We start from the raw sequence: 14,463 nt of genomic DNA on the forward strand, positions 1-14,463 counted from the left end.
TGAACCCTTGGATTTAATAACTGGTTGACCCTCCTTTGGCAGCAATAACCTCAACCAAACGTTTCCTATAGTTGCATATCAGACCTGCACAACGGTCAGGAGGAATTTTGGACCATTCCTCTTTACAAAACTGTTTCAGTTCAGCAATGTTCTTGGGATGTATGGCCACAGCATCTCAATTGGGTTGAGGTCAGGACTCTGACTGGGCCACTCCAGAAGGCGTATTTTCTTCTGTTGAAGCCATTCTGTTGTTGATTTACTTCTGTGCTTTGGGTCGTTGTCCTGTTGCATCACCCATCTTCTGTTGAGCTTCAATTGGTGGATGGACAGCAAAATGTCTTGATAAACTTGAGAATTCATTTTTCCGTCGATGATGGCAATCTGTCCAGGCCCTGAGGCAGCAAAGCAGCCCCAAACCATGATGCTCCCTCCACCATACTTCACAGTTGGGATGAGGTTTTGATGTTGGTGTGCTGTGCCTTTTTTTCTCCACACATAGCGTTGTGTGTTCCTTCCAATCAACTCAACTTTGGTTTCATCTGTCCACAGAATATTTTGCCAGTAGTGCTGTGGAACATCCAGGTGCTCTTTTGCAAACTTCAAACGTGCAGATCAGAACACATTTTATGACCAATTTATGCAGAAATCCAGGTAATTCCAAAGGGTTCACATACTTTTTCTTGCAACTGTATATATAGTACAGATCTAAGATTATGTATTATTTCTACATCTGACTCCTGTGATCAGCTGGAAAAAATATATGAAGATAATTAAATATAACTGTCTGGGATGTAAATATAAATGTCGGTGTTGCCAAGTCAAAAAGGTTCATTACAAACATTTTAGTGATTTGGTCGAGATCAATGTGGGGAAACTTCATTGCCATTATTTGAAAGTCCAGATTAGCTCCTTAATACTGCAGGTCTATTGATAGTGATTATAGGATTAACTGTACAAGAAAGTTTGTGATAATAAACATTAGCTGAAGATGATGCCAAATCAAGACAGCTTCTTTATGTTTTTTTTACTAGTGCACTGCTGCTGAAGATAGTGGGAATCAGAACATAACGGGAAGAGAGACATCACTCCTGCCCCATCTCCCCTCTCAGTTTGTAAGTGTCTGTTTGTTTGCTCAGGCTCCAAGGGAAGCAGTTATAGATCATATTTGTTGAATACACTGAAGCTGATTAGTGGGGACGAGTTGAATGCTCAAAGCTGCTTTTCCTAATCCCGAGATTAGTAAAATAATAAGAGGCCTGTCTTGCTGCTCACGCTCACACAGAGACAAAACGCTGGTTTTGGCTCAGTGCTGAAAACAGAGCTGGTATCTCCACTCGCTCAGAACAGTCCCTTGGCCACAGTAGTGACAGTCCTAACTGGGAGAGCCACAGCAAGGCTTATTGGCAGACCAGTGTTTCCAGTGTGAGCCGTGCCCAGGAACTAGCTAGCACGTTGGATAGTGGAAACTAATGCTGGGTGGAAGATTAACCAGTAGCATAATTGAAGAAGTTCCAGGCTTTCTCTTTCAAATGATATGTTTATTGGGTTCCACTCTCTTCTTTGTTTACTATGGTTCACTATTCATACTTCTATTGTTCAAATGTGGGTGCACACACCTAAACCGGCACACCATTTTGGGCCTGATTATTAACCTCAGGGGGCAAAATCTTCAGTTATATTGTGAATACAAAAGCTACAAGTAATAAGAAAGGTAACAGTTGGTGAAGCAACATTTTGTACCGATGGATGAAGTCTAAAAATACCTCCCTTAGATGGGAATAGAAACTTATGAGCTTCACTAACTTACTATTCTATGATAAATATTATGTATTAGACATTTTAGCAACTCCTGAGATAAAAAAGATGTTGGTGATCCACACAGATGAATGAATGCACATGAATAAGCAAAAGGGGAAGCAAAGCAGAGAAAATGGGAAATACAATTATCCGTGTCTGTTCTACCCCAGGGAATTTGCAGGATAATGCCACTGGATCTAATTCACTTGCAAAAGAGTTGAGCAGGATGTAAAGCTTGGTTCACAGTGGACTCAGACCATGAAAAAGCCTCTTTTCCTCCAACCTTTCACACAGACAAAGAGCTGCCGCATCTCCACTCCATGTGAGAATCAGAGCTTTGAATCTGCATGTGGGACAGAGGCACCAAGGCTAAAAACAAACACTCACCATGAATGAATATATACGTTTGCTTTATACTGATTGTCCTTTCATACAAACACTTTGAAAGAGAGCAGGCCAGCATACGGTCGTGAGGACCGGCTACTCACCCAACATTAGAGGGAGTGCATCTATTAATGTATTCTTTTTAAAAACTGCTACTCAGTGGACCGTGAATTGAGCCCTTTCATAGGAGCCCATCTCATAATGGTGTGAAATTAGGTGAAAATAAGCAGACTTAAAAGAGACGGCTTTGCAGGAAGTCTTCCCCGAATGTCTGTGGAGGTTTGCTGAGGTGACCCAAACAAATCAGCTTTTGAAGGGAGTCAAGGGTGAATTCAGCGCACTGGGAAACAAACACATACGCAGGCTTCTCTGGCTGTCAGCGGATATGCATGTCAGAGCTAGTGCTGTCTTTTTCTCATTGCTAGGATTTTATCACGGTGTTCACTGCCTTCTGGGAAATGCTTGTCCCTGGACTGCCAACTGTAACCAAAACATACAGCCTGTCAAACTGATCGCCATGCACATGCAGAAAAGGAATACCATCAAACACTGCTGAACTTTCAAGTTTGAAAACCAAACTCATAATATTCATGACGATTAATACATTGTTAGGAGCATAATAAACTAAATCGCACTTCTATTTGTAGCAGGGAACTGTTGCATGGAAAGGCATCTGTGTGCTGCATATTTATCAAAGTGACAGCCGGCGTCAGGGAAACAGGGACTCCAACGTGACCACTTACTCACTAATGGCTTACACAGGCACGGATCATTATCCCTCACAGCACAACACAACACCAGGCTGCACAGCACCATGCTGCACGGCAACCCTCTGTCCTGCACTGGCTACTCTGCAGTATGAAGAGTGTAGGAGGTTGATTAGATATTTTTATAGAATGCTTCTTTGATTTCAGCATGAAAATGGGCTCATGGGTTACTAGAAGTTTGATAGTTTAGAAGTTACATGCCCTGCTAAATATTGACATGTTTCACTCCGAAATGTCATAAGTAAACGATTTGTAGTTTTGCCATCATCTGAAAGATTTCAACAACCATCAAAGGTATTATCACACAAACCAGGTCAAAACATTTAATTGGTTAGATGATTAATTACTAGGGATGTAACGATATATCGAATATCGCGGTAAATAAATGTGTCAATACCGTCGTGAGACTGAACAAATCTACCACGATTTAAATTTTTTTTTGTAAATATATATTTTATTTAAACCTTTATTTAACCAGATGGTCCCGTTGAGGTCATTGATCTCTTTTTCAAGGGAGACCTGTCCAACACGGCAGCAAGTAGGTTACAACATGAACATAAAACAACAGATAACACAAAAGGACATCGTATTTACAGGGCTACATGTACATACCTAGAGACATTGACAAGTACCAACAGTATATTTATATCTTGCCCTGTCAATAAGCCTCACCTTCTTGGCAAAAACTGTATTGTTTTTGAAGTGGTGGAGAGACAATGCACAGTTTGACCCACTGCTGTCACCCATGGCCAAAGCATATCTCTCTGTCCCAGCAACATCAGTACCAAGCAAGAGAGTTTTTTCCACAGCAGGGGATATTGTAAACGCCCAAACATCCCAGCTTCTACCTGGAAATGTGGACATGCTCATATTCCTAAAAGATAACCTTGATGATGCTGAGTGAGTGAGTGAGTGAGTGAGTGAGTGAGTGAGTGAGTTAGAGTTGAGTTACTTGAAGAACTAAAGTGAAACTTGATTTATTATATTGCAGGGTTTGATTATTATATTGTTGACACAAAAATTCAAATATGTTTTCTTTATTTTTCAATATCGCGATAAATATCGTACCGTGGACTTTTTATCGCGATATTATCGTACCGTGAGTTTTTGGTATCGTTACATCCCTATTAATTACACCAATAATCTAGCCAGATTATCTAATCCACTTGTTTTAGAAGGATAAATGTTATGTGCATGCACAACTGGCAGATACGGAGGGTCAAACTAAAACGAGGAAGTCTATCTGTAAACTTTGGGATGTTTACAAGACGCTTTCTGTAATAATTTGAACTTTAAGCTTTTTGTTCTTATCCAAATAAATGTGGCTAACTGAAGTATTTTTTTCCTTATTCTTCTGTATTTTCCGCTTTCTGTTCTCTCAAGTTTTGAGATCTCTGCAATTAAAACAGGAAGCATTAATAATATTATTGATGGCTGCATTTAATTGAAGGCGAGCCGGTTCTAGGACTGGCATAGTGCTTGATCTATCACTGTCATAGTTTACTATCCATGTACAAAATCCCACAACCAGTTACTGTGTTGCTGATGGTGGCATATAAAGGCGGGACTTGGCTATAGGGATCCAAATATTTTTGTTGAATATTCTTCAGGCTTCCTTTTGTTTGTTCTGTGAGCAAAGCTTATGCATTAAATCATAACAGCAATAACCCTTAATACACTCTGACAGGAAATAACTTCTTTTCATGGGAAACAGGATGGTAAGCAGTAAAGGTGATTAAAGCTCCCTTTATAGCTTACTATGGGCCGCTAATAGCTTCTCTTGGCAGACATAAAAATGCTAGATATGTTTGCCCAACTGTATTTGATCCTGAAAATCATTACAGCAATTTCCTTACTGAAGGTAGGTGCCATCACAAACGGAGATTTAGAGTAAAAATTAAAATGTTATATTTAGCTCCACGGTTGTGTTTTGTGTCAGTTTGTTTTATTTGTGGTTGGAGCCAGCTTGTGAGGAAAGAGAGGCTAAGTCATGGACATAAAGAGTAGGATTGACTCAGTGAAAGCATTTGAGTGTGTCTGAGCAGGTGAAAGAGTGGCTGGGTGTGCCTCACAGGTAGATACATTGATATTGCAGCAGCAATGACATGGTTAGATCTACAGGGACAATGGAAATTGAGAGACTAGCAAAGCCCCATCTGTTTGCTACAGGGAAGGGAAATAATGATGGATTCATTGTTCGGTCAATTCAGATTCAAAGAGACAGCAGGGGGGAGAGAGAGAGGGCAGGGAAGAGGAAGAGAGAGTGTAGCGTGTTGCAGAGCCCCTGTGAAGAGAGTGTGATTTCACAGGCCAAGTGTGAATGGCTAACACGGCTGAGTGAGGGAGGTGAGAGCACTGCCTGAGGTGAGAGAGCGAGGGTCTGTTGGCGCTGAGGCTGAGACCATGTCATGCTTACTTCTATTTTTCTAAATGTTGACAAATCTGCAGTGAACAGATGTTTTTCAAAAGTGCAATAAAAACCATGTTTTTATGGCAAAGATCAGCAGGAGGACATTTTCAGTTGGCACTAGGGCGGGGCATTATTAACATAATCTAATATCAAAAAAAATTTACCAAATGCTTCGATATTGATATTGTGACAACATTGTTGGGTTGACCATTGATGCCTTCACAAAATATTTACACCTTGAGAGTTTTGATAAATAATCCTCAGTAATGTGGATTCTTTTGACGTAGTGTGTAAAGAAACATACTGTAAAAGAAAACATGTTTAAGTCTCCAAGTTCAGAGAATTACATAAATGTACTGTAATGCAGCATTTAAACCGGGGGAAAATAATCATTTACGATACTATGATATCCAAATTCTAAGTCTCATGAAACCATATGGATATAATATCTATAAATTGCCCTGCCCTGGATTGCATTAGCAGCAACTTATATACTTATAACTCATGTCTGATGTGACTCCACCACTATCAATGCACACTAATAGATTGAGGACAAAAACTTAATTTAAAACACAATTATAGGGCCAATTTACCAACACATATGAAAGAAGAAAGATTAAGAGACACAGTTTGCTACTGCAGAAATGACATCCAGCTAGTGATTGCAAACTGCCTGTCTTTCATCTTCAGTCTGCCTTTCCACCTCTGCACAGCTTCTTAACACAGTGGTTCTCAAAGTGGGGGGAGCGCCACCCCTGGGGGGCGCAGAGGCATGCCAGGGGGGGCGCGAGAGACCAGGAGGAAAAATGGTTATAAAAAAAAAAAGATTAAAAAAAAAGAATTCATAAATTGAAAAATTATTGATTTGAAAATAATATGATGCAGTACTATTACGTATGGGTCTCTGTGTTTCATTAAAGCTCGGCTCTGTGTGTGTGTGGAACGAGCCATTTTGTGTGCGTGCGCGAGCGAGGGAGAGAGAGCGCACCGGTACCGGAGATTGTTGTTGTTAGCTTCTGGTGCTAGCGAGCTACGCTAACGGATATAAGGAGTTTTTTCAACAACAAAGTGGAGGAGAGTCCTCTCCTGTCAGACTGAGAGGCTCAGTGAGCTAAAGGACTCTCTCAGTGTTATCTCAGTGGGTCTCAAACGTTTTGGTCACCATTAATGTAAACAATTATTTCCGAGGCACACGTTTATATGATCATTATAGTTATACAAAAATAAGAGAATAATTGAAAAACAGGTATGAAATACTATATGACAGTAAAAAAAGAATAAAGTTTAAAAGGGTGATTTGTAAAACATCCATAAGGAAAAAGGAAATCTGTTTACAGTTCTGTTTCATCTGGCTGTTGAGAGATGTATCCACAGATCTCTTCATGTTGCTCTCAAAGTGCACCAGATTGATGCTTTTAACTTCAATATTTAAAAATAAATCTTCCCGGGGGAGCTTGCCCCAGACCCCCCTATATGTGAGGTCTACACACCACCTATAAAAATAGCACTTTACCCCTGCTTACACCTATATGCCTCGAGCCTTCATTGTAACCGTCACACTGTGTATGTGGTGTGGGGAGTGTTGCAGTAGAAAATTCCACTGTAGCGACCGGTACATTCAATGGGAAACCCTAAATGTTTGAGCACCCTCTATGAAACGCCAAGCTACCCGACAGCACCCCAAAATAAATATCTGGCGCCGCCACTGAGCCTGACTATTTGTGTTGGGGGGGCCCGACTTATTTTTTTCTCCAGAGCGTGATAGAAAAAGTTTGAGAACCACTGTCTTAACAACATTACACAGATGTACAACAGTAACAGCGAATTGACTGATCTGTCTCGTTGCATAAAGTACAAACCTAACTCTTAAATAGACATCACATTTAAATCTCTGATCCATTACGCTGAAGTGACTTTTAGTTCCTGATTTTAGTTAGAGTTCAGTTCCTGGGTTGGCAACCAGATGTATTTGGTCACAGAGGCTCACTGGTAGTCTAGCTCTTATACCCAAGGGAACAGAGACAAGGGGTAAGCAAAAGAGTGTTAGAAGAAGATGAGTGTTTCTGCAGTAAAGGTACTTGTAAAGAGTGATAATGGCAATGGGACGTTGAAACAGAGGAGAAGTAACAGCCCAGCCCTGTTTGTGACAGCTCTGCCCCAACGACAACAGGAGGAACATAACGGTATATGCCTCCCTGCGGAGCGACTGTTTACTCTTACGGCTGGCCTGGCCTGCAACAGTACCTTATTGCTGGCAAAGCACTTCTCCGCTGAGACTGTCAGTGTTAATTCAATTAACCGGGCACGGTGTAAAGGCTGTGTAATACAAATCTGTATGCAAATCAACCTGCTCACATAACTTATTAAGTCTAAATAATTACATTAAGCACGCTGTTGCACCAAATGTCCCTGTTTTGTTGTAACGTGTATTTGCTGATTATGTCTTCACTGCCTGCACAACAGCAGGGAGGTAGTTGAATCCAGTTAAACAAGGTATCAAAACAATACGGTTGTGGCCCACTTTTCAGAAAAAAGCCCCCTCTCCCTTCATTCCTCCACCCAAAGAGGGAATAAAGTTACTCTGTCACTCTGTCCTTACAGGCCTTCAAGGTCCTTGACTGGTGGGCAGTGAGAACAGATTCCTTTAAGTGAGCAATGAGCCTTAAAGTATAGAGAAAATGACCTTTGAGAGCTGCTGAGACATAGATTGAGGACAGACAAGGAGGACAGAGAGAGGTTTGAAGTAGTTGAGAGAGGAAAAGTTGCAGAGGGAGGAACTTTGTGAAGTCAGCACTGAGGGAGGGGTTATGAGTCCCTAATGAGACATGTCATGCTGCTGGTGACTGAAGGGTGACTGTCCCCAAAAAAACAATAGTCACCAGCCTCAATGACTACCGCCCAGTAGCACTCACCTCCATCATTATGAAGTGCTTTGAGCGGTTAGTCAAAACCTTCATCACCTCTTCCCTCCCTGACTCTCTGGACCCCCTGCAGTTTGCCTACAGAGCAAACAGGTCCACAGACGACGCCATAGCCCTCACCATCCACACTGCCCTCTCACACCTGGACCAGAAGAACACATATGTGAGAATGCTGTTCATTGATAACAGTTCAGCATTCAATATCATTGTGCCCTCCAAGCTGGCCATCAAGCTCAGAGACCTTGGGTTCAACAGCGCCCTCTGACTGGATCCTGAACTTCCTGACTTCCTTCCTCCACCCTGATCCTCAACACCGGTGCCCCTCAAGGCTGCGTGCTCAGCCCTCTCCTCTACTCCCTGTTCACTCACGACTGCGTGGCCACACAGCTCCAACACCATCGTGAAGTTTGCTGACGACAATACCGTCATCGGCCAGATCACAGACGGCGGCCAGACGGTGTACAGAGAGGAGGTCGGAAAACTGACATCTTGGTGCCAGGATAACAACCTCCATTTCAATGTCAGCAAAACAAAGGAGCTGATTGTGGATTACAGGAAGCGGCAGAGAGAGGGACACACCCCCATCGCCATGAATGGGACTACGGTGGAGAGAGACGGCAGCTTCAGGTTCCTTGGGGTCCACATCACTGAGGACCTGACATTGACTCTTCACACCACCACCATCACCAAAAAAGCTCGACAGCGGCTCTTCTTCCTCCGCAGGCTGAGGAGGTTCAACATGGACTCCAGGATACTCTGCAACTTCTACAGGTGCACCAGAGAGTATCCTGACTGGCTGCATCACAGCCTGGTACAATAGCTGCACCGCCCTTATTGTAAGGCTTTACAGAGGGTGGTGAAAACTGCAGAGAACATCACCAGGACGGAGCTGCCATCCATGAAGGACCTTTACTCCCAGCGGCTCAGGAAGAATCCCTCCGGATTATAAAAGACCCCCATCACCCCTGCCACAAACTCTTCTGTCTGCTGCCGTCTGGCAGGCGTTACCGCAGCATCCTGACAAAAACAACCAGGTTCAGAGACAGCTTCATCCCGCAGTAGGGCTGTACCCGAATATTCGACTTTTCGAATATTCGTTCGTTGGCCAACTATTCGGGTTTCAATTTCATTATTCGGATATTCGGTTTTTTTTTTTTTCAAAAAAATATTTTTTCCCCCCCTAAATATATGCATATATATACATCAATAAAGGCAAATTGCCATATTCTTATACTATATTTATACTTTTGAATTGCAGTGTTAAAATGCGGAAATATATACAATCTCAGCCTGTGCTCCTGACATCGCGTTCACTCAGTCACGAACGCAAACGGCACACCTCACCTCGCTTCACCTCGCTTCACCTCGTTTCACACACCTGAACACAAAATGCCGAAGACTTCAGCTGTGTGGGACCATTTTAAATTGGACGACGGTAAGAAGAAGGCAGTGTGCCATATATTCGACAAGAAACTGGCCTACCACGGTGGCACAACAACTCTGAAAAGTCAGCTGGATGCTGTAAGTAGTAGCTTAGCTTAGCTGTTGTCAAGTTACCATGATGAAGCTGCTTTATCCGCCGTTTAAACAGTAACGTTACACATGATAAAAATGTGCACTTACTTTGCTTGGAAAATAGTTGTAAGCAAGCAACTGAATTGTTTTTTATATTAGTTTTTTCAATTTTATCCGAATAGTGAAAATAATGGAGCAATGTGGGAACATCTGGGGCTAAGGCAATATTTTTTGGCATACAGTTTGTTCATTTATTTTTCGTTCTTCATTTATTTAAATACTGTTTACTGTATCGGTAACAAGTGTTACACTGTTAGGCCTACTGTTACGGCTATGTTATTAAAAGTATTGTTGTTATAACAGAAATATGTGTTTTGTATCTTCAGGTTGTAAAACGTTATTGACGGAATTTGGAACCAGATTTGGTCTCGGGCGCTGCACTGCGGCTGGGTTAAATGCAGAGGACACATTTAGTTTTAATGTATGCGAGTACTGAGACAATAAATAAATATAAATCGTAATAGTATGCTCTTTCTGTGCTTCTGCTTAACAGCGTTTTGTCAGGTGTCTCGGATTTGAAGCGTGTTATGAAACCTTTTGAAAAAAAAAAAATTGTATTAAAAAGAAAAAAATCTCTCCGCACTGAATATTCGAATATTCGCTGCTGATTACTGCCGAATATCCGGAGCCCGAAAAATGGTATTCGGGACAGCCCTAACCCGCAGGCAATAAGACTATTAAACAACTGAACTGCTGAAGCAATTTCGTAACATTCATATACTTAGTCATTATTTATTTATTATCTAATATATCATTCCAATAACTTGTATATAGACTCGTATTGCACTATTCCACTTTTTTTTTAAACTATTTTTCTTTTTGTATTACTTTTAATATTATATTTTAATATTGTTTTAATATTGTCTGCTTATCTGTATTGTTGTGTTGCATTGTTGGAGAAGCCTGTGACCTAAGATTTTCAACGATATATAATCTGTAGCTATGTTAGTTTGACAGTAAAGAACCTTGAACCCTAGAACCTTGAAATATATTTTAATATGCCCTTATATTTTTCAAGTAGCTGAGATGCATCTGGTCGAGCACATAGGCTACTTTGCATATATTCAACATTCTTCTTTGAATAATGCATGAGGGTCATGTGTCAAACGTGCGCTGTACAGCAGTTTCAGCCGCCCTTGCCTTTGTAATTTAAGGTATGATATACGCCAGGTCAACATAGACCTTTCTTTCAGGAATTGTCCACCTGGTGGCGCACATCAAATGTTTGTCTTCCAAGATGGTAGAGCTAACCTGGAACTATGAAGTAAAAGACATGTTTTTCTGTTAGTTTGAATCAAGAATAGTTCACAAACTAAAGAGTCACGACGAACATTTGTTTAATCCGGCCTGCAGAAAAACTCACATTTAGCAGGTTGATGTGATGGGGGTATTTATGCTAACAGCTTGACTACCAGGCCAACTTTCCAAGCTGGGCTGGTTTTTCAGAATTTGTAGCTGAACATGTCACACACAATGAATTGTAGGCACTTTGGGACATGTAGTTTTAATGACCAACATGCTGCAGACCACCAGCACAGATGGACTTCCTCATAATGGAGGCAAAACTTCCCTTCAATCTTGTCAAACACAAACTACTGTTTCCCCTGGTAGAAGATTTTCCTCCACCGCTTGCTGCCTTGAAGATGTTTTTGAGGCATTATTATATTGCATATATTAGGATGGTACATCATGAGTTCCTTTGCCAAGAAAGTGTCACATTTGGGGAAATCTGGTTGAGATACACAGTCAAACTATTATTCCTACTGCAACTTGGATGGAAGACCAGTAGTCTTCTAGTCCTTTTTCCGTGTGCAATATTGTTGGCTAAACTTTGTTTGTGTAGCCATTTAGTTTGAAAACTGTCAATTGTCATTCTGTCCCTAAATGAGAGTCTGGACCATACTGATTGACTTGTTATTCAACATTACAGAACCATTCACCTCAAACCAAAGCATCCTGGGAACTAAATGTGTTCTCTTTCGTTGGTAATTTATAGCAGGGCTCTGTAGATCTACTAATGGTGGATGATGATCACATGTTTCATCACAATAACACACAGTATAATGATCTTTGGACAAAAACATATTGTATGATATCACCAAGTCAGTCGCCATATGATTTAAATTCATATGGGGCCTTGGATCAGTAGGAGAGAAAAACTACAATATGATTTGACACAAGTTTTTTGCGGGTTTTCAAACATATTTGTCTTGTCATCATTTGATGTATTTGGTACATTTAGCGTTAGGAGGATTGAACGTTTGTTTTATGGAATACTGTAATTTAAAGGTTCTGTAAATGTATTGATCACTTTAAAGAATAAACACATTGATCATATTCCCAATTAAACTATGTGTAATTTTACAGGTGATGGAAATAACTATGGATTATAAATATATTGATACTTAGCAAATCTCCGGAAGTTTACTGGTTATATTAAGTGACATGAAACGGGAGGGACAGACGAGTAGACAAAGACAACTATAGATGGAGATACTGGAGAAGGCAAGAGGGCGCTTCTGCCACCGCCATTGCATGAGGTTGAAAGATCATCCGTATCCAGTAGCAACAGATGAGGAGGAACACCAACATTCTTCATCCTTTGCACCCATTCTATCATCTGGACCGGCTCACATACAGTGCAGGCCTCGTACTTCATCATCGTCCCACGGAAATGAAAGGCACAGCCGATCAGCTTGATACCCACTTGGTCTTTCCGATGTGCAGCTCACTCACAGCCCCCCTGCTGCTGAGATCTGTCGGACACTGTCCCCACGGTGACCACCATGGCAACCAAGGTCAAATTGGACACGCTGGATGTGGATTTAATTACTCCAAATCTACTTAACACACACACTCAATCTCTAATCTACTTTTGGTAACACACATACATATTCCTGCATGAATAGAAGTTAGTATTTATGGGAACAACGTGTGTGTGTGTGTGTGTGTGTGTGTGTGTGTGTGTGTGTGTGTGTGTGTGTGTGTGTGTGTGTGTGTGTGTGGCACAGACGTCTCATATACGTATTACAACCTGAAGATACAAAACACATATTTCTGTTATAACTTGCATCCAGGTGACTTTTCAGAGTTGTTGTGTTCAGGTGTGTGAAACGAGGTGAACAGAGGTGAAGCGTGCCTTTTGCGTTCGTGACTGTGAGTGAACACGATGTCAGGAGCACAGGCTGAGATTGTATACATTTCCACATTTTAACAGTGCAATTCAAAAGTATAAATATAGTATAAGAATATGGCAATTCGCCTTTATTGATAGCATACATTTAGGGGGGGAAAAACGAATATCCGAATAATGAAATAGAAACCCGAATAGTTGGCCAACTAACGAATATTCGAATAGTCGAATATTCGGGTACAGCCCTAAATTGCACACATACTCACATTCACATGCACTGACTTATCTCTCCACACACACACATACACACACACACACACACACACACACACACACTAACGCAGGGCATGTGTTTATCCTGTGACCAATCTTAATTGGAGCTGATATTCCTGTCCGATGGGTCCTCCTCTTGTCTCATCTCTTCACCTCCTCCTCCTCCTCCTCCTCCTCCTCCTCCTCCTCCTCAGCCTACTCTACTCGTTTCTTTTTTTGTCCTCTACCTTCCTCCTCTGTGTTTCTATTTTGGCTGAGTTGTGCCGACTTTTCTCTCGTTGTCTACCGGCAGGAGATCCAGAGTTCTCATCAAACATGACCTCCCAGCATGGCCTCTCCCTGCTCGCTCCCTCTCTACTTTCACTTTCTTCTCCCTCCTCCTCTCCTCTGTCTGTCCTTCTCCGGCTCGCCTTTGTTCTCCTCCTCATCAAGTGTGAGGGACAGAGGGTTGGGACCTGCAGCAGGGAGTGCTGCTGAGTGGAGGCTTTGATCAGACGGAGAGCCAAGAAAGGTCACTGACAGACTGTTAGAGCTCATCCTCTGCAGCCTCGAGACGTGAACTGTCGCTCAATCCATTAAACACACACAGTGGAGGGTGTGCATTTTAAAGAAAACAACTTGCTTTGGCTGTGTTCAATGATTCCTCCATTTCTTTTTTAAATCTTTCGATCCACATTCTTACTTTGTTGAAATGACTGTGTTTCTGTTTTGCCGCAGCAAGCTCCAAGTCATTTCTAGAACACATTTTACAAATAATCAACTCAGCTGATTCCACAGAGACTTTCTCCAAGCAGATCAAATACTTTTACAACAGAATAACTAGAGGTTATACAGCAGGATTGCACAATATGGCGGGAAAGACACAGAGCATTTAGATCTAAAGAAACTGTCGAGGTGAAGCTTTCTGAAAATAACTTCTCTCAAAGACATTTTCTCATTGACTTAAAAAAAATCAGATACTACCCTTTATATTTACAAATCGTTTGCTGTTTGATTTCATTATTAAATCCATAAATCTTCGCCATGAATTATTTAACTTGATTGGATAGAATACATTATGGAACACAATCGTGTGAACAGTACCAGTGTTTGATAATGTCATTTCAACATTCAGTTATATAGTAGATAGAAAGGCCACATCTTGAAAGAGAGGCAAACTTTCATTAACACTTAATGAATCCTTAATCAGGCAAGTACAACCCT

The 14,463-nt window shown here is 41.4% G+C and overlaps 1 long non-coding RNA gene across 1 annotated transcript; it reads right to left on the bottom strand.

The window, feature by feature from the left end:
* Positions 1–251: 251 nt before the first annotated feature.
* LOC104945097 (uncharacterized) lies at positions 252–8,529 on the bottom strand. The gene is made up of 3 exons (XR_798303.1): positions 8,451–8,529; positions 2,215–2,219; positions 252–262 (listed from the first exon to the last, which is right to left on the bottom strand). It is a non-coding gene; the product is annotated as an uncharacterized lncRNA (long non-coding RNA).
* Positions 8,530–14,463: the final 5,934 nt, after the last annotated feature.

This window comes from Notothenia coriiceps, unplaced genomic scaffold (assembly GCF_000735185.1).
Source record: "Notothenia coriiceps isolate Sejong01 unplaced genomic scaffold, NC01 NC01_scaffold00009144, whole genome shotgun sequence".
Lineage (NCBI taxonomy): Eukaryota > Metazoa > Chordata > Actinopteri > Perciformes > Nototheniidae > Notothenia > Notothenia coriiceps.